At 43.5% G+C, this 21400-nt stretch overlaps 1 protein-coding gene across 2 annotated transcripts in view; it reads left to right on the top strand.

The window, feature by feature from the left end:
* Positions 1–19349: 19349 nt before the first annotated feature.
* LOC119187206 (uncharacterized) overlaps positions 19350–21400 on the top strand; it is a 59884-nt gene continuing 57833 nt past the window's right edge. For both annotated transcript variants that reach the window (XM_075880584.1, XM_075880585.1), the window contains exon 1: positions 19350–19601. The gene's annotated coding sequence lies outside the window, so the exon portion shown is untranslated. The remainder of the gene's footprint in view (positions 19602–21400) is intronic.

A 21400-nucleotide genomic window follows, 5' to 3' on the forward strand; every position in this document is an offset into this window, starting at 1 on the left:
TATACGACATAGCAAACAGCAAATCCAAAGAAGAGCGTGAGAGTCGGCGTTATTCACGAGCGACCATGGAAATCAGTCGGTGGAACAGGGTGATATCAGCGCAGAGATATACCTTGTTAGTATGTTTAAAGCAGTACTTACACCTTTTTTCGGAGGTGAGTTTCCTCTGCCATACAAATCTCCCCTGAACAAGAATGTCTCTGAGCAAGTGTGACGCTATGCAATTGCTCAGAAGATGTCTTAATAACACGAAATTGCTTTATGCCGGGGTCCACCACGGCTTCACTGACGTGCTTCTGTTCCGCAAGTGACGATAAAAATATATACTGAGACATTGCAAAGATAAAGCAGAAAGCAAGCATTCGTCACGTGGAATTGAACCCGCTGACTCTAAATTTTAAGCACGTGGCGCTAACAACTACGCCACAAAGCATATGTTGTTTGATATGTGAATGACAAGCCATTTATATTCACCATAAACTGTTTGGCAGTCACCAGAGCTTCCTATCTTGAGCGCGTTTACGTTATAAGTGATGCAACGGGCTCGCGTTAGCCACGCTCTGAAGGTCGTCGCCTCCACACAGCGTGGTCTCTCTTGCGCACTCACTCATTAGACGCAGTTTGGGAGAGGACGGTCCCTTCGCACGCTGCCGCGGCGCGTTTACGAAAGGAGCGCGCTGCTGACATAGCACGCAGGAAGAATTGTGAGAGTTGTTCGCGCTCGTCTTATGTATACTTGTGCGCTCGTTTTGTGCGTCTATCTGTTTGAACAGAGTGCTTTAAGTGTCGAGCTGTCGCAGTTGTTAGTCCGGGCTTGTGCTGTGTATGCTAATATAGTGCGTGCTTTTTGCTTGAAGTGTGCGCATCGAATTTCGAGCTGCTTGGCGATCTTCACTTGACTTTGCAATTTATTGCTGTTGCCAAAGCAATGCACAATAAACGCTCAAATATTTGTGTATTGACACGTTTATATTTCGTGTGATACGGATTCCTATGAATGGTGATCAGCTACGTTTTTTTATCATATTAGAGCCTGCTTTGTCGCGGCGCACCTACCGCCATCGACAGTAATTTGACGTCAGCCTACAGTACTAATTTTAGGGACTTCATGAGTGGTTGTGATGATGTCAAGCAGCAAAACAAAAATCAGTAGATCCCACGTACCGTAAGAATCGACGTTATCCGAAGCATGTCGAAGGAAAATGAGCGTGTCACAATTTTTTTATTGAGCAAGACGTTATGAAATGACACTAAATATATGAACAAATATCGCACTCACATACATATGTCGAAAAGTTACGGATGTTTATATAACCAGTTGTTTCCACTTCAGCAACAATGCCAATAGGAACATGCCGACTAGCAACACCAGAAGCTTATATGAAGCGCTGATACTCGCGATGATGCTGGCCCTTGACACTGCGACATAAATCAACTTCAGCGCGTGGCAACTAACCACAATTGACGTTAACGCGACGTGACGGCTGCATCAAATTAGTACATATGTAATGATAGGCAGCACTGCAACCACTATTGAAACTTCACAATGAGTAGCGTCTATTAGAAAAGCATTTCCGAGACCTGGCTAGCTCTTTGGTAGAATGTTGCATTGCCACAGAGAACACTACAGTTTGATTCCAACTGGAACGCTGACACTTAATCTTTGCATTCGTCCGCTCAAGCTACCGATTGGAGTTAATTCTTGAGGCTCGTGCGTTTTAATTACCTATGTGTGTTCGCGTCGTTTCTCGGTAGATCCTAAGTGCCAATCACCTGCGGTACATAGGAGCATATCAGTGGCACACACTCCCCCATGGACATGTGCCACTGTCAGGCGGGAAGTGTTTGACGACATACGCGACAGTAATGTGACCATGTTCATGTTTTATTCAGTGCATTATATTTGTCAAACCATCTTACCCTCTCATGCCAATTTTGGTTCACGCCAAGTAAAGGGGGTGATCACGAGAGCACCCAAACGTAAGGAGCTAGATGGATAGATATAGATAGATACGCTCAAAGCCGCTGAAGTTAGCTAAGAAATGCATCGCATTTTAAAAAACTCGGCAGATTGCACGTACCTTGGGAATCAACGTTATGCGAAGCATGCAGAAGGAAGGTGAGCTTGTCGCAATTTTTCATGAAGTGACACGTCAGGAAATGACGCTAAACATATGTACATATATTGTACGCACACACATACGTTGAAGAGTTGCAGATGTTCAAATACCCACTTGTGTGCAGTTGCGCAACGATGCCAGCAAGAAGATGCGTATTAGCTACACCAGACGCTGATATGAAGCTCTGATGCTCGTGAAGATGCTGGTCCTTGACACTGCTGCATAAATCAACTTCAACGCATTGCAACCAACTACGATTGACGTGAACCCGCTGTGACGGCTGTATCGAATTAGTACATATATAAATATAGACAGCACTGCAACTACTATTGACGTTTCTTCAAGAGTAGCGTCGATTTCAAAACTAGTTCCAAGACCTGGCGTAGCTCAGTGGTAAGCGGCTCCATTGCCACACAGCATGCTTAGGTTCGAATACAGCGGGGACGCTGACCCTTATTTTTGCATTCGTCGGGTCAAGCTACTGATGTGAGGTATTTCTTTACGCCCATGCGTTAAAAATTCCCATCTGTGTTTTCGTCGATCATCAGTAGGAACTAAGTGTCAATCACCCGCGGTACATATATGCATATCAGTGGCACAGAATCGCCCATGGGTTTGTGCCACTGTCTGGCGGGTAGTGTTTGACGACATACGCGACGGAAATGTGAATTTATTCATGTTTAGACAGTGCGTCATATCGCCAAATCATCTTACCCTTTCATGCTAATTTTGGTTCACGCCAAACTAAGAGGATGATCACGAGAGCACACTAACGTGAGTGAATAGATTGATAGATATGCTCAAAGTCGTTGAAGCTTGCTAAGAAACGCTTCGCATTAGAAACAAAATGCCTCCTTGCGCGCTGACTTTTCAATAGTCATCTCGTGCGTGCAGGCACTGTCATCGAACGAACCTGTGAAGCGAGTTAGTCGAGTCTGGAATGGTGTACACGCGCAAGCACGTGAAATATATGTTTATCAGAGATTGTTTGGTTTCAAATTTGTCATCATGGCACCCAGATTTTGCCCTGTGGAGCTTTGCGCCAGTGCATTTGGGAAGAATAGGTGCATGTTTCACCGATTTTCGTCTAATCTGGCGCTGATACAAACGTGCGTCGACATCATGTGCCGTGGTTGAGGAGGAAACTGTGTGCCAACCAAGCGCAGTTTACTCTGTTCGCTACACTTTACTACGGACGCGTACACGTGCGACATTCAGTTGCTGACCAACTTCGGATTGTCGACAAAGAATCATGCCAACGTTTTGTCCCCCTGTCGCAACAGTTGTCACACGCGCGGCGCGCAGCACACCAAGAATGCGATCAAAGAAGCAACGCATGGACGTGGATGCGTCACGAAAACTTGCGCGTGCACCTACTACTGCCTGGTGGCGCTGCTCTTACTATATATATCACTTAATCAGAAACTATCGGCAATAGGCCATTAGAAATATGCAAAACAAAGAACAGACTCTTATATATAGCTTATCCGGGTATCACTGGGGCGTATGACAACGTAAATGAGAAAATTTTGCAGGATATACTGAAGACAAGAGGCATATGCGACGACTATATACAGCTCTTGAGAGAGGTACACCGACCATATACAGTTGAAAACAAAAGCTAAAAATTAAGCAGCAATCACAGCGTTCAATTAGCAAGAATCTGAAACAGGGATGTCATTTTCCTCGCTGTTATTCATGGTGCTCATAGTGACGATAAAAAAAGCACGAAAAAATAGCAGCATCGGGTTCAATCTATCATATGATCCAGGGTAGTGCGGTAGTAAGCAGAAGCTTCCAGGTCTGTGTTATGCTGACGACATTGTCCTATTTGTGGACAGTCAGGGAGATACAAAGCGGCTGGCTGATATATGAGGAAAGGAAGGCGAGGCTCTAGGACTAGGATTTAGAGCAAGAAATTGTGCATTAATGGTATTTGATAATCATGAAGACGAGGTGGTCGCAATACAACGCCAAGTAATACCGAGGAAACCTCGGATTATGGATAAATGAGCGAGATAGTTATATGAATTTACACGAAAAAACAACCAAAGCAAAGGGAAAGGAATGTTTCAATGGTGAAAGGCAAAGCGTTATGGGGATACAATAAATACGAAGTGCTTCAAGGTCTGTGCAATGGCGTAATCGCTCCGGTACTTACATTGGAAACTCAGGGGTGTGCATGCAATCAGAGGTGCTATCAGCAATCGATGTAAACGAAAAACTGTAGGACGCCTCGCGTTGGGCGCTCACGGGAAGACAATATATTAGGCTGATGAGAGAGATATGGGATGGACAGGCCTTTAAGTAAAGGAGGCTTTGAACAAATTAGGATTAGAAAAGAGCCTTAATGAAATGAAGGAAAATTGGCGGGTAGGAAAGGTTTTCAGGTGTTCGTATAGAAAGAGCGTGGACACACTGTGGAGAAAAAGAACTAGGAGGCTCACCAGTACATCTACGGTTGGCAGTGTGGACGATATGGCAACGACAAGCAACGTCAGAGAGAGCGGAGAGGATTTATTGGATGACAGTGATGAAAAAATAAGCCGGCTTACGGTAACTACCAGGGAGGGCAAAAAGAAATAAGAAGGTAGAGGTTTTAGAATAATTCAAGGAGAAGCGCCTCACTGACCGTATAGCGATGTCAGTTTGCTTTAAAACGCGTGGGTATAAACAAAATTCAATAAAGAAGAACAATGCGCACTATGTTTCACAATTACGGGAAATCTCGGATCGCATGACACGTGATGTTGCTAGCGCTGTACTCGCGTTCCGCCGTATCAGATGATACGGTTCAATATATGGCCCTTCCAGTGTCTGCACATGCAGGAGCTGCTGCCAATGCATAACTGCAGACCTGGCCATACCGCGATTCGCGCATTTCCCCAAGTGTGAAACAGACTGTACATGGTGTGGGAGAAGTAATAAAATGAGAGAACATGTTTTGATTGAATGTGGCTAGATCCGCCAAGGCATTCGTGTGGTTACCTGCTGACATGAACCTTGGGTTTGAGGGACAACTAAGGAAAGCTGAACATGTCCGCGATAGAAGCAAGTAAGAGACGGTTAGAGTATTGGTGGAAGTAGAAATAACGGAGAGCACAAAATGAAGTCATTCTGCCTGAAGAGGCAGAGAGATGTACCATGAATTAATATTTTTCTTTGTTACGATAAGATCGAAATACTCGAATTAGTTAAGGCAGTTGACGAGCATAAAAAGAAAGATTTCTTTTCGTTTTTTTTTGTCGAGCATGGTTGCACGCATGCCACCACCCCGTTATAAAACGGGCGCTCATAGCATTCATCCACCCATGCATTCATCTATGTCTTCAGGAGACAGTGGCAACCAAAACTAACTTTTGAGAGCTGTATGATTACTTTTTGATGGCGCACTCACGCTTACAGGTACACAATCTTATTCTGTCCGGGGCTTAGCTCATCAGTTTACGCAAAAAATGATAACTGAAACATTCTGTGTAAGTAGAGCTTTTGATTTCGTAAGCGAAAGTTATTGTTTGCGGGAGTTCTAACCCTAAACGCGGCCACACTAGTAATATATATTGGGCGTGGCTATGCAGACATTTTGTAAGGGTGTCTTGATTGATTTGTTTTGTTTATTGATTGATTGATTTGTGGGGTTTAACGTCCCAAAACCACCATTTGATTATGAGAGACGCCGTAGTGGAGGGCTCCGGAAATTTCGACCACCTGGGGTTCTTTAACGTGCACCCAAATCTGAGTACATGGGCCTCTAACATTTCCGCCTCAATCGGAAATGCAGCCGCCGCCGCCGGGAATGGAACCCGCGACCTGCGGGTCAGCAGCCGAGTACCTTAGCCACTAGACCACCGCGGCGGGGTAAGGGTGTCTGCAGCAGCTCTTCCAATGCAGGCAGCTTTTGGAAATATTGCAAGTGATAACTGCAGAGTCTCTCAAGATGATGACACGGAGAACCACACAATTAGGGCTCTACTGACTGTGGTATAAGACTAAGAATGAATGTGCTTTTCAGCAGTTCCTATCTGGTCAATCCTGCCATCTTGCAAGACTCCGCAAAAGTTATTAAAATTTTGAAATTTTCCATGACCATGTCCTTCAAGTTGCTAATTCACATTTGCACCGTGAGTTGCTGAATTACAATAGACTAACCACCACGGAGATCCTTAGTTCCGAGTTTAAATCCTGGACATGAATAAAATTTTATTTAGCTTAGCTTTTCTTTCTCATAAGTCTGCATAAATTTTCTTGTGTGGTCACGCGATGTACGGTTGTTTGAAAATATAGATGGTAAATCTCTAGGAGCCTGTTCGCTCTGCGCTGACAACGCTCGTCACATTTTATTGCTTGTCCAACACGACATCCACAGTCATCGCGTGGCTGTCGCCTTCGGCGTAGGCGACGGTATCCCTCGGCGGAGGGACTTCTTCCGCACCCTTCCCTTCCTCTTTGTCTTCGCCGTCACCGGAGATGATGACTTTGCCCCGTTTTTTGGCGAAGCTTAAGTGGCCTAGCTCATGGGTCTGCTGGTCCACAAGGTTGTTATCGTATGACTGGCGTCGGTGGCGCCTCGCCTTGATGGTCACCGTCATCGCGGTTAATTTGCGGTGCAGCCGACCCGGCTTATATTGTCGGGATTCGGGCCAAGACCTGACAACGGCATTCAACTTCTATGGGTGACCTACGAGCAGCCGGCCTCACACAGGTCCCGCTCGGAGATCCAGCCCGGTAACCGGGGCTCAATGCCCCGGGCTGAGAGCCGAGATTCCGGTGGATGAACGTCGGCACCGTTTCGTGATGAGCAACGCCTGCAACGGTCAATGGCAAGACGTTTTGAAGAAACACTGAAAAAAATAGAGTTTGCCAATTTATTCAGCTGTTTTCATGGTACCGAGAGCAGCGCTTGCCGGAAAATTTGCGCATGGTAAGCGAGAAAACGGGCGAGAAGGAAACGCGGGTGGCGAAGCCACCTCGATGTTCATACACACTAATCGTGTTACCGTTATAACTTTGATAATATTTACTAGAGCCCATAGGTCTGTAAAAATATGAACGCACTCAGACTGACTCAAGAAATGTATCTTGATCTTTGCAAGCACTCGAGCCCAGAGTCACTATAATATTACTCACACGGGATCACTTAGACTAAGACTAACAGCTAGTTCTGAGTAGGTGGGAGTCCGCATGAGTCTACTAATTAGCCAATTATCATTTTCGACCACGATGCCGATATACTTATATACATATATCTCACCAATACAATAAGAACATTGCTGTAACAGATCACGAGATAAATTTATTAGTAACTTCCCAGAAAGATTTGGCCGGGGGGTGAAGGGATTAAGGCACGCGACATTTCTGATCAATAAATAGTGTAATGCCAAATGAATGATCCTGTTTTGTAATATGTTGTGTAGATGTGAGTATAAAACAGAATCCAGTTATCGCTGATAGTAATGTTGAAGATGAGCAGATGTGACCATAGCTTGGCAATAAAGTACAGCTCACTCAGTCTTACTGAAGAAATGTAAGTGGCACTTTAGACACACTGGGACTAACTCTCACCGAACTAATTCAGACTCGGACTCACGGCACGACTTCAGTCTCAGTAAGTCCGAGTGAGCCAATATTTGCTAGAGCCTACGAAGTGGCGAGTGGGTTAAAGGGAACTACTTTGGTGCTTTTACGTGTGGTATCACATCGTTTCTTCCTAAGGCACTCTTCGTTTTGCCTGTACTGACGTCTGTGCTCTAACGAGAATGCTGACGTCACGTAACACCGTAAATAATTACCCAACGTACAGGTGCGTACCTACTCTTTCGCAAGTGGAGCGGCAAACCTAAATCTCTCTCTCTCTCTCTCTATATATATATATATATATACATTATTGCGCATTATTATGCAATAATGTATATTATTATTGCGCATTAGCCTAGAGAAAGCATCTGAGGTCTTCCCCTCAAACATTACTTATTGATTTGGCGATTTCAACTTCCCGTCAATTGACTGGGAAAGACTTTCTTCGTCATGTAACCTATCAACTGAATTCATTCATTTCACCATTTGACCTTGGACTACAACCTCTACCAAACTGTATCCCAACCAACCCCTGGTCCAAACATACTGGACCTTATCCTTACAAGTCATCCTGAAACATTAGTACACATAGAACATGTAGACGGTTTCAGCGATCGTAGTTTGCTTCAAGTCATTTGAAATATACCTTCTCCCGTTACTGATATTGCCACAAGGCAGTAGTGGGATTAGGGCATAAAGCGGCAGACGGTCCCTGCCTGAAAGAAAAGACTACGAAGTGGATAGAGACTGGTCCCAGGCCGCCAGTGTGCCAGGCATTGTCGTAGCGTGTAATCGACGTAAATTTATGCAAATATACGTTTCCTTGAAAGATTATTGGTGGAGGTGCTGGGTATGCCTGCCTGGCTTTCCCGGCAAACCAATACGAAACTTCGGAGTGGTCGCCACCTTCATTTTCCTGCAATGGCTCAACAAGCCAACCCACAAGAGGAGGAGGAGGAGGAAGAGGGGCAGCAGCAACAGCAGCAGCAGCAGCAGCTGACTGCTGCTGACTGCTGCTGCTGCTGCTGCTCCTTGACTTCTCAAAAGCGTTTGATCACGTGGCACATTGCCGCCTCATATCAAAACTTTCAGTTCTAAAATTGGACTCCTCTACATTGTCATGGCTACGTAACTTTCTATCTTGTCGAGAGCAATTTGCTTCTGTTAATGAAGTAGATTCCTCTAAATATATCGTTGCTTCTGGTGTGCCACAGGGTAGCGTCCTTGGGCCTCTGTTGTGTTCAATCGATATAAATCATCTGCCTAAAAACATCACCTCTCGCATACGAATATTTGCGGATGAATGCATCATTTACCGCCCAATAACCAACAATAATAACCATTTCACGCTTCAACGAGACCTAGAAATAGTAAACTGGTGGTGTAACACATGGCTCATGACACTAAACGTGTTGAAGGGTAAAATTACGTCTTTCACCCGCAAACCTAATCATTCACAGTTTTCTCATCACATCAACAGTATTGTCATATCACCGACCACAACCTATAAGTATTTAGGCGTGCACCTTACATCTAATCTATCATGGTGAGAGCACATAACTTGCGTATGTGCCAGTGCATCCAAATCATTAGGATTCTTGCGTCAAAACATGCGCAGTGCACCCTCCCCCTTGTGAAAACTTGCGTATCTAGCTTTTGTGCAACTGCAGCTTGAGTATGCCTCTCCGATTTGGTCACCACACCAGAAATACCTTATCGAAGCATTAGAAATCATTCAGATAAGGGCAAGCCGTTTCATTGCTCACAACAATAGTAACCTGCCTAGTATCACGCAAAGAAAAAGTAAACTATCATTACCGTCATTAAGTACCCGCCGTATTATTGCATAGCTGTCATTGCTCCATAAGGTCATTCACTCTGACGACTTATCACTACCCTCTTTGAATCATCGAAACTATACATCGCGAAGATTGCTTAACACTCTCAGTTACGCCCGCCTATATGTTGCGCAGCAACCATTCAATTTTTCCCCACTACCTCGCGCTATTCATCTCTGGAACAGCTTACCAGACAACATTGCTTCACATAGAGACCATGACACTTTTCGTTCGTCTTCAATTGAAGCAACATTTTTCCACACACTTGGCTTCGTATCCTTGATTTTTGATAGTAAAACTTCTTTTAGATAAGCTATTGTAAGGGTGCTTTTCAAACTTATGGCGTCTGTCTATTCATACCACTGTCATACATTTTTTAGTTTTTTTTACATTTACGTAATTGTATGGTGGCTGTTAAAACGTTTCTTGTGCCTGTACTTCGTAATATATTACTCCTACGCAATACTTACTATGTCGTGTGTAAATAATTTTTTGCACTTATAGTTATCTGTTAATCTCTTTTCTACTTGTTATTTCATTCTACTGCCCTGTAGTTGTACACTGTGGAAATCTTCCTTTACAATGTATTGAATTGTACAGTATACCCCCTCACCCTATGCCTCTTGCGGGGCCTGTGAGGTATTCTCAAATATATATATATATATATATATATATATATATATATATATATATAATTATTGTAACGAAGAGCGGCCATTGAAAAACCAAGCCTGTGTGGTGTACTTAGACGACATCCTGGTCGTTGGCAGGACGGAGGATGAACACCTTCGCAATTTGGACGAAGTACAACACAGACTGTATGCAGCAGGGTCTCGTTTGAACCAAGAGAAATGCCAGTTTGGGGTGTCCAAGATTTCGTACCTGGGACATAATATATCTCCTGTCGGCCCCTTACGGAAACGCCATACATGGCCCATATATAAGTTATATGTGGCCACATAGCAGCATATATGGCAGCATATGTGGCCACATATAAGCATATATGGCAACATATGTAGCCACATAAAAGCATATAAGGATGTATATCTGGCGGAATCGGTTCATGTATGGGGTTATATACGGCCATATATGACGCGGTTGGCTCATATAAGGAGTCAAATCCGGCCAAATAACCACCCCATATATAACATATCAAGTTGATCCTTATATGTGGAATTGCTCCCTTATTTGGGATGAACCACGTATATATTTAGCACCGTGATCACATTATTATACAGATTGTAATATATAACAATGTGTACACAAAGCTGGCCTGCTTATTTTTTACAACAATAGGAGTATTAATTATATATGTTGTTTCTGCCATGCAAAAAAACCGCAATTTCAGGTCAGCTTTGTGTACGTGATAGTTGCAACTCAGTTGAAGTCATATATGCATGCATTCGTGTAATATAACTCGTACATTTTTCATGGCATTTAGGTTTGAAACAATAAGTTGCAATTAATACGACGTAAAGAATGTATACAAGAGCAGACATGTTTTACGAGGAAGGAATCGTGTCAAGTCAGAAAACGTATTGAAGCTTCCGAACCTCGATATTACTATAGAGCAATCCTATATAGTATTATGTAAAGACAAAATGCATGCATCTTATATTGTTCACATTATTGCATTGTTTGAAGTGGCACCAAGAAATAGTAATTTCAATGCACTTTTAGCTTCCACATCGGTGGACAAAATTTCTGATTATTTGAAAGTTTTGATGGCTATGTGCTCCCTTCATATAACAAAGCGCATGACGACGTTAATCAGGAAGTTTTGTGGGACATAATAAAGGATGTGGGCATAGGTAACGACTGCGTACAGCTTTTGAGAGAAATATAACTAGAATATGCAGTTTGCATGGAATGGGAAGGAATAAGTGTCAATGAAAAGGTTGAAATTAACAAGGAGCTCAGACAGGGATGCTCCTTGTCCCCGTGTTTATTTATGCTGTACATGTTGAGGATGGAAAAAGTGCTGGAAGGTAGCAACATTGGATTTATTCCGTCACACAAACAGGCTGGCTTGATAGTTGAGCAGACGTTTCCAGGTATGTTTTATACCGACGATATTGTCCTACTTGCGGACACTCAAAACAATATACAGTGGCTGGTAGATATATGTGGAAGGGAAGCCAGGCTCTAGCACTAGAACTTAGTGCAAGAAAATGAGGAATTATGGTATTCGATGATCACAAAGGCCAGGCAATCTCAATACAGGACCAAGAAATACCGAGTGTAAGCGAATACAAATACCTCGGTGCATGGGTCAATGAGGGTGGTATATGAAGATACAGAAAAAAAAGCATCGACAGCAAAGGAAAAGAGGAATGCTGCAATATTGATCCGCGGAAAGTTATTCGGATATAATACGTACAAAGTCCTTTGATGTCTGTGAAAAGGCGTAATGGTTTCTGGGCCTACGTTTGGGGAGTCACCTATATATATCTAAAGGCGTCGCCCGATAAGCAACGTCTGCCCATTGAGACTGACGTATCAAGACGATAAGGCCATGGCGGCAGAAACGGTGATAAAACAGTGTCAATACCTTGAAGCTGTTTCTCGCTTTGGCAATATTGTTGCTCAAGCACGTGGCAATAGAGCAATCACTAACGGTCGTACAAAGAGCGTTCGAGCATTCCATCAGCGTGCTGCAGCCATATGTGCGTTGACGCTTCGACTGCAATGAATTTCTGTTGGCGGAAACAGTCATTTATTGATGAATTGATTGATGAAATAATTGATGAATACCAAAAAAATACTAATGAATTCTTCTAAAGGGAGTTTTTGTAGCACGTGTACTCTGCACGTAAGATGCATCGATCGATATATCGATTGACCCCACCATCAGCCTCCGGTTACCAGGTCAAACTACTTAAAGAATAATTCAACAAGCAATTATTAACCTACAGTGCAATTACAAGTGAAAGAAACTCGAAGTGCTGGCGTAAGTAACAGATATGTGCACTGAGTGCAGCTAAGTGCATTGCATTTAGTAACTACGAGGGTCCTTTTTGCATTGGCCCAAGACGACGCGAAATCAGAGCCATCTTATTTTCTTCGAAGTCGATACTGCTAATCATCCTCTCCCTGCCAAGAGCTTTCTGCACGCATACTGTGCTCTTTTTCCTGCCTCCGATAATGGATATGTATTGCAAGCTTTTTTCAAAACGTCAACTTTTAAACTGCCTCCGGTAACGGCCCACTTTTCACCAAGCGGTGATGCTATGTGATTAGATCTTCATGTTACGTCATAACCACAGCAGAAGTTTTGGCCATGTAAGCTGTTTATGATTATTATGCTGACCACTTGATGTCGTGATGATTTCTTGTTTTTCGCATCACTCGTGCGGACGCCGCCAACGGTCGACTGTCGCCTTTGATGAGGCATCTCAGGCTTACGCCTTAATGACTCAGAGTCGTGTGTTCAGAGTCGTGTGTTATCGTCGCCTGCTGCGCAGGTCACGGTTTATTGAAACATTGCACTCTTGGAGCCCGAACTTGAGAATGCACTATTGTGGGCACCAGTCATCATTTTCCGTGGCCGTATCCTCCGTGCCCGTATCCTCTGTATCTTCCTCCATGACCTCCGTAGCCTCCATAGCCGCCTCCGTTACCTCCGCAACCTCCTCCGTGGCCTCCATAGCCACCATGACCACCGTAGCCACCATATTAGGGACCGTGGTAGCCGGCGAGGGCGACAGCAGCCGTCAGTACGAGTACAGTAATGTAGGCGATGAAACGCTGCCGAAAATTCTCGCAGTGATGGATTATATTAAGTGGATACATTTTTTTCCGAACTTGCGTTAGCTCGCATTCCTTCGCTCGTCCCTAGCCATTGGACGTAAAGAAGATTATTAGATCTGCCATTGCTAACCTCTTCATACAACACTAAGCCTTTTCTCTCCCTCTTTTAATGATCCAATGTCCTGAGCCCGCACGTTGTATTCACACACTTAACAGAGACAGTGCAATCAGAGGGATACCAAAATATTGTGCATATAGCTTGGCGACACACAACAGCGCTTAGTTTTAAAGGCGAGATCACGTACCGTCCCCACTATCATCACAAGGCTTGATGTATATGCTGTTTTCTCAGTAAGCTTTAAAGTAACACTTCAAAAAATAACAAGAAAACTCCGCATTTTTTACAGGATGATTGTCTATGCAATGCAAATAAAAAGCGAGTGTGTTCAGTGTTCACAGGTGAATTGAAAGGATACTACGAAACTTTTTCTAAATGAATATTACTACACTACCTAAAATACACGGAAGCCTCCGGGACAACACACATATTGAACCCGATAGTTGGTAGGTAAAGCTAGAATGCTATTGCAACACCGAACAGGCTTCGATAGTCTGGTTTACTTTAATTACCCCTGAGCATGAGGACGGGTTGTTGTAGGTCGTCGGTCATCCTAGCCTTGCGAAGATTGCAGGCAACAGCTCCGCCGATTTCCCTCTTTTCAGAATATAATGAACTAGTCTGTGTTGTAACACTATTCGTCTAGTTATATTACGAAGCCGTAGTGTGAGTTTCTATTTGAGAAACGACTGTGACGAGATATTCACTAGGTCCTTCTCTCGTGCTTCACACTTAGTGCATGGAGGGCAAGGAACGAGCTTCTTTATTAATACAATACTGAATAACGAACCGCGCTAAGTAATAGAAGACCTTCAAAACCAATTCAATGAATTAGACTAAAAGCTCAAACGGAGAAGTATTATTTATTTTTTTATTTTATTTATTTATTTATTACATACTGCAGTCCGTAGACCAAGCAGGAGGGGCACAAAAAGGGAGCATAGCGAAAAAAGCGAACAAGTTATACAGGAAGTTAGAATACACAAAGCTACTGAAAAACAAGTCATACTAAATAGGATGCTTAGTTATACATATCTAGAAAAAAAAGCGAACAAACTTCTAGAAACAGTTTCAAGCACAAAAAGTAAAGCTACACAGTTGAAATAATAAGATGAGCTAATCTAGCATTGAAATATCAACAGTGTTGATTACACAAAAGATGCATGTAGTTTTCAAAGTCGGGAATGCCACGTTCAGGAAAAACATTTGAAGGCAGTGCATTCCATTCGCTAATGGTTCTAGGAAAGAAGGAATGTTTGAAAAGGTTAGTACGTGCAAAGTAAGGTGTCAGATCATGATTGTGAGCATGCCTGGTTTGCCTGGAAAAAGAGGGAGAGATGTATTTACTGGGATCAATATTAAACTGATGATTACGAAGCAGGAAAGGAAACTTGAGTCTGGCGATAGTTCTACGCTGTTTCAAGAGCGGAATGTTGTTAGTAGTCATAAGTGATGAAGGAGAATCAAGATTGTGATAGGCATTATAGATGAATCTTACCGCTCTCCTCTGGACCATTTCAAGTTTATAAACGTCCTTTTTAAAGTACGGGTCCCAGGCTACGCATGCGTACTCTAGACGGGGTCGAATAAATGTATTATATGCAAGAAGTTTGATCTGAGTTGGCGCGTTTTTTAGTTTGTGTCTAAGAAACCCTAGTTTTCTAGAGGCGGAGGAACAAGCGTCGTCAATGTGGTTACTCCACGACAGTCGATTGGTAATATTGACTCCCAAGTATTTAAAATTGCTCACTTCGATCAACGGATTATTATTTAAGGTGTAGCGTGATGCAAAAGGGGTAATTTTATTTGAGATACGCATATAGACCGATTTACTAATGTTTAACTCCATCGACCAGGCGTGGCACCAATCGGAGAGAGAATTTAGGTTGTTCTGCAAGCACTCTTGGTCTCTTTCACTTTTAATTGGCTTGTAAAGAATGCAGTCATCTGCAAAAAGCTTTAAGCTTATGGCGGAGGTGTCAACTGATGAAACGATGTCATTGATAAAGATGAGAAACAAGACAGGGCCAAGGACACTGCCTTGTGGAACTCCCGAGGTTACAGGTAGAACCCCAGAGCAGCAGCCCTCGACCTGGACAAACTGTTTGCGGCTGGTAAGGTAGGAGCGGATCCAATTAATTACAGTAATGGGTACGCCAATGTTTGAAAGTTTGGTGAGTAATTTACTGTGGCAAACACAGTCGAAAGCTTTTCTAAAATCTAAGAAGATGGCGTCTATTTGGTCGCCCTTATCAATTGCCATAGCGAAGTCGTGAATTGTGGTGACAAGTTGAGTGTTAGTCGAGAGGCCCTTCCTAAAACCATGCTGGAAAGGAGTCAAAATACTGTTTTCTTCAAGAAATGACATTATGTAATGCGCGATGATATGCTCAAGAAGTTTACAAGGACAGGAAGTTAATGAAATTGGCCGGTAGTTTTCAACATTTAGGCGATCACCTTTTTTAAATACGGGAATAACACGTGCCGTTCGCCAATCATCGGGAAGAATTGAATTATGAAGCGAAAGACGAAAAATATGGGTGAAGACATGCGCGATAGGTTCGGCGTAACGTTGCAAAAATGCATTAGGTATGCCGTCGGGACCATCGGAAGATTTAGTCTTAACATTCAGTAACAGTGAAAGGACACCTTCGACAGTTATGAAATCGGCAGATATAGTAGACAGAGAAATAATGTTTGTGTCAGCATGATCTCCCTGAGTGAATACTGAGTGAAAATACTGATTAAATTGGTTTGCAATTTTGACTGGATCGTGAACAATACAACCATTTACTGATATCTCGGTTGGTGTTTTGTGCGCATCGCTCAAGTACCGCCAGAATCTATCCGGGTTAGTTTTCAAAAAGTTAGGAAGCGAGTGGTTGAAGTATCTTGCCTTAGCTTCGCTTAGCCGAGTTGCAAGCTGGGCCTTCAACGAGATAAGTCTTCAGGGTATTGTTTTCTTTTTTCTAGCTCGTTTTAGCTTGCGGTGCAAATGTATAATATCTCTAGTTATCCATGGGTTATTGCGGTTTTTCCTAACCCGTTTGCTTGGCACAAACTTATCAGTGCAGTAATGTATCGCAGTTTTTATTTGGTTCCAGGCTATCAACACATCATCAGAAAGATTATCACATAAGAACCACAGATAATCCAAAATGGCTTGGTCATCCGCCTTCGAGTAATCCTTAATGACATGTCTGGTCTCTTGTCGGTGTGCTTTGTTTTCACCAATACCGAAGGATAAAAATACTGCTTTATGGTCGGAAATGCCATCTTCAATAGAGACCGTGTATTTGCATACATTGGAATTTAAAAAGACTAGGTCGAGTGTAGAACGGGTGTTTCCAGCCTCTCTGGTGCACTCATTAACAATCTGCACAAGATCGCACATCAAGGCAATGTCAGCGAGAGGGTTTAACGTTGTTACATCAGAGCCAGAGTATGGAACGTGCCAGTCAACATTGGGCAAGTTAAAATCACCTGCGAGAATCAGACGATCATTTTTAAACGTGAACATGTGGTCATATAGTCTAGACAGATATTCGTGTGTTGAAGAGGGTGGTCTGTAGATGGCACATACGGTGAAGTAATGGCCCCAGCAGCTTACCTTAAGGAATAAACTTTCGTGCTCATGAATTTGTTGAAGGGGCCGAGCACTAATACAATCTTTGAGGACTATTGCTACACCACCACCTCTTGATGGCCGGTCACGTCTGAAGATTTGATATCTCGGAGGAATTAGTACTGAATCATTTATACCTTCGTGCAGCCAGGTTTCTGTGATTATTGTAATGTGAGGGTCGTAGGTGAGTAGAAGGTACTCGAGCTTGTCAACTTTATTTGATAGGCTTTGCGCGTTTACGTTAAGCACTCTCAAACTTTTGGACGCACACTGTCGAGCGGGTCAATCAGAACCTGTAGCTTGCGGGTTAAGGGCTACACGCACATTTTTGGCTTCATCCCAGACAAAAAGTTTGCCATCAATTTTGATTTTGTCGTGAATAAGTGTAACCCGTTTCCTGCTGTCGCGTTCAGCTTTTGCACTTTCCCAAAGCAGGCGGCGCTTGCGCAGCGTGCACTGGCTATAATCATTTTGCACATAAATATTGGAGCCCTTTAATTTATTTGAATTTTTTAAGACTTCTTGTTTCTCCTGATAATCTTGAAAGTAAGCTATGACAGGCCTACGACTACCTTGGCGGCCAAGACGGTGAATGCGGGCTATGGACTTGCATTTTACTCCCAATGTTTTCTCAAATATATCGGTTACAACAGCAGTTCGAAGACAGGTGTCATTTTCATTTGTGTTTTCGAGAACACCATGAATGATAAGGTTTGCCCGACGGCTTCGGTCTTCGAGATCAGTTAACTTAGAGCTCTGCCATGACAGCACAGTTTTAAAGGAAGCTGCAGTGGATTCAAGAGCTGCAACTTCCGGTGATTTATCTTTAAATTCCTGTAGTTTGGCTTCAATTGCTTGAAATCGCAAGTCCATGTCGCACATCATTTGTTCGTTCATCGATTTTAAGAGCAGTATTTCAGCCTTCATATCTGCTTGGCCCTGAAGAATACTGTGTAATAAATCAGCGTTCGTGGGTCCTGGGTTTGTCTCAACGTCACCACAGAGTAACATTTTGCATGCACAATAGCACTCATATGCAATACTTAAACAGGTGCTTGGGCACGGCACAACTACTAACATGACTTCATCACTAGTTTTTATGTTGGAAGCAGAGTAGCTAACCTGTACAACGAAGAAGAACTTCGTGGTCAGCAACATGGTCGCTGTCGTCTCGCCGTGCCCACTGTCGAAGAAATGCTGCAGTGGATGCTTTATAGCCTCGGTCGCTGATGTCACGGACATGCGCAACTGTCGCTGCGTCGGAGCGTCCATACAGAAGGTCAGTATCGGCGTCCGCACATGCAGATCTGCCACGGAAAGGTAGATGGTGTCAACCGGCGGCGCGCACGTGTCATTCGTGCTCGGTAATCCTGTGACCGTCAGCAGCGAAACCTGTACAACGAAGAAGAACTTCGTGGTCAGCAACATGGTCGCTGTCGTCTCGCCGTGCCCACTCAAAATAAAGGTCTACATTATTAGGAAAAGCTTAGACAAGTATACAACAAGATGAAGGGAGAACAGTTGTTTTTCTTGACGGCGTAAGCATCTACTTTACTGCAATTAACAGCTTTATTTTCATAACTGTGCACTAAACTATATTGCTCACCATCTTCAGCTTCTTCTTGTTGGTGTGACTCTTCTGAGCCAAAGAGACCGATGCTGACCGGAGCCTCTGGTTCGGGTATTTATATACTAGCAGACACCACCCCTGAGCTCACGTGGGCACTGCACGTGACTTTGAGGTAGATTCAGAGAAGGATAAAGAAAGTAGTTTGTCGAGAATAAGCAAGTGCGTTCATTGCGCATTCAAGATCGCAGGAATTGAATGAGAAAAAACAACGAAACGAAACAGTGTTAACACGGACATTGTCAATTAAAACTAGAAAGTGTCGTGTTCAATGAACCATGAATGCTGCCCCTAGCTGAACAAGCACCGGCAGGCAAGCTTGCACTGCTGCCACAGTGTCACTTGACGCTTTAAGGCACACAAAATCAGCAAAACCAAGGAATTTGCAGTAATGTCGCCCCAGTAACAACCTAAAGTTTAACACCAGTCCTCAAAACAAGGACGAAACGAACTGACGACAGCTCCTTAAGTGAAATGAAGAAAATAAAAAGCATCAATGAAGAAAGAGAGTTCTAAACAAAATGCTTACTTTCCTGGTTTTTCGTTTTGTTTGGCGTGGGTGGGTGCCGAAGCAAAAGTATGCAGGTGTGGCATGGTAGGCCGTTCCGCAACGCACTCTAAAAGCGTTGGAGCGTGGCGCGGTCGTATGATGCCGAGACAGAAGCAGAACGACACAAAATTGGCGGCGACACCGATGGCGCCAGTCGTCGTGACCGTGCCTGGCGATGCGACGCGCCAAACTCGACTTGTTTTTCTAATTGATGTGTTTCGCGTCACGTTGCATGTGGGTATAAGACCACCTTCTCAACACGTGCAAAACCTAGTCTGCCTAGGCCACAATCGTTGGTATGAGCTTAGACCGTCGAGATGCGGGATAGCGTACAGTCCCCCTGGGCTGCGGCACGATACGACTGATGTACGGCTCCAACACTTCAGGACGAGAAACTCCGTGAGTAAAATGAGACTCGGTACTAGGTGCCTTGTCATATTGTGTAGAGTTTGAAAATGATCTGCCAGTGGACTTGAATGGCATAATAAATACGCTATGGTTATACCATATCAGTGGCTAACTTGTGTGTCTCAGACATTTATTAGCATTTTATTTATTACTTTTGTATTCCACTTGAAATTCAAATAACTATTCTCTGTAATTTTTCGACTTTGTTATTATTTGCATGTTTCATTTTATGAAAATCAACAAAAACAAACAACTCAGTTGAAGTGATCGTCCGCCTCGGTGTTAAGGGGTTGCGGTGTACTTCATCTAAGACAGTCGCAGTCGACCCGTACTTTCTGACTATTCACAGTTTTATGACACTCTGAGCAAGTGTGCTACGTGCTGCAATGCGTGATACCATGATTTCTTACCTCTCTTTCCTCCTCTATACTTTTTTCCTTTTATGCCTTCACCTTTGTAGGGTAGGACACCGCGTTTAGCCTAGTTAACCTCTGTGCCTTCTTGTTGCTTTTCTCTCTTTCTCCCTCTCAATGGTGTTCATAAATTCAGAGGCTCAGTCAGGATGGATGTAAATCAAAGAACTGTGTGACGTCTCATGGTGGGTGCTCACGAGAAGACAACGAACGGGGCTGTGAAGGGGGATACTGAATGGGCATGCTTTGAAGTAAGGAAAGGTGAAAGCAAATTGAGATTTGAAGAGATGCTTGGCAAAATGAAGGAGAGTAGATGGGCAGATACGGTGTTCAGTTATTTGTATAGGAAGAGCGTAGACAGCAAGTGGAGAAAAAGATCTGGGAGGATGAGCAGCATACCGCTGGAAGTGAGGGTGACACGACAACAAAAAGCGTTAGGTGAAAAGTAAGAAAAGTGGAGAGGATTCATTGGATGACAGCGATGGAAAAGGAGCCGGCTCTCAGTAACTGCCGAAAGGGTAAGAACAAAATAAGACAGGAGAGGTTTTATGATAATTTAGGGGAAGAGCTTTACTGTTCGAAGCGAGGTTTGGTTGCTTTATAAAGCATAGTCATAAAGCGAGATTCAGTGAAAAAGAACAATGTACATGCTGTGGGTAAGCTAAGAAAACGAGGCAACATGTTTTGATTGTATGCAAAAATGTCCACCTAAGTATACGTGTGGCTATAAACCTACATTATGCTTTGGGTTTTAGGGACAATCATTGAAAGCTGGACACGTCGGTGGTAGAAGCAAGTAAAGGAGAGTGAGAATATTGACGGCAGAAAAGTAGTGTTGAAGGACAGAATTGTTAGAAAAATGAGGTCATTCTGAGGCAGAGCGATGAAACATAAATTTATATTCTTCTTTCATATAATAAAATTAAGCCATTCGAAGTAGATAAGCTTTTGGGCAAACATAAAAAGGTTTTTTTTTCTGTGAGCCTAGTCGCACACGTGTCAGTGCCCCGTTATGAATTGGACGCTCATACCACCCGGAAAGTACCGCGACCATCCAGCCCGCCGCCATCTATGGTCGCCGCGCCGCGGTTGTCTAGTGGCTATACTCGGCGGCTGACCCGAAGGTCGCGTGCTCAAATCCCGGCTGTAGTGGCTGCAATTTCGATGGAGGCGTAAATGCTGTAGGTCAAGATGCTCAGATTTTGGTGCAGGTTAGGAACCCTAGGTAGTCGAAATTTCCAGAGCCCTGCGACGCAGCGTCTCTCATGTTGATATAGTAATTTTGGGACGTTAAACCCTTCATATCAATCAATAAATCCGTAGATGGTCCGATGTGGCTGATGCTCCAGCGGCGCCGTTGATTTTGTGCGTGCAAGG

This window comes from Rhipicephalus microplus, chromosome X (assembly GCF_043290135.1).
Source record: "Rhipicephalus microplus isolate Deutch F79 chromosome X, USDA_Rmic, whole genome shotgun sequence".
In the NCBI taxonomy this organism is placed as follows: Eukaryota; Metazoa; Arthropoda; class Arachnida; order Ixodida; family Ixodidae; genus Rhipicephalus; species Rhipicephalus microplus.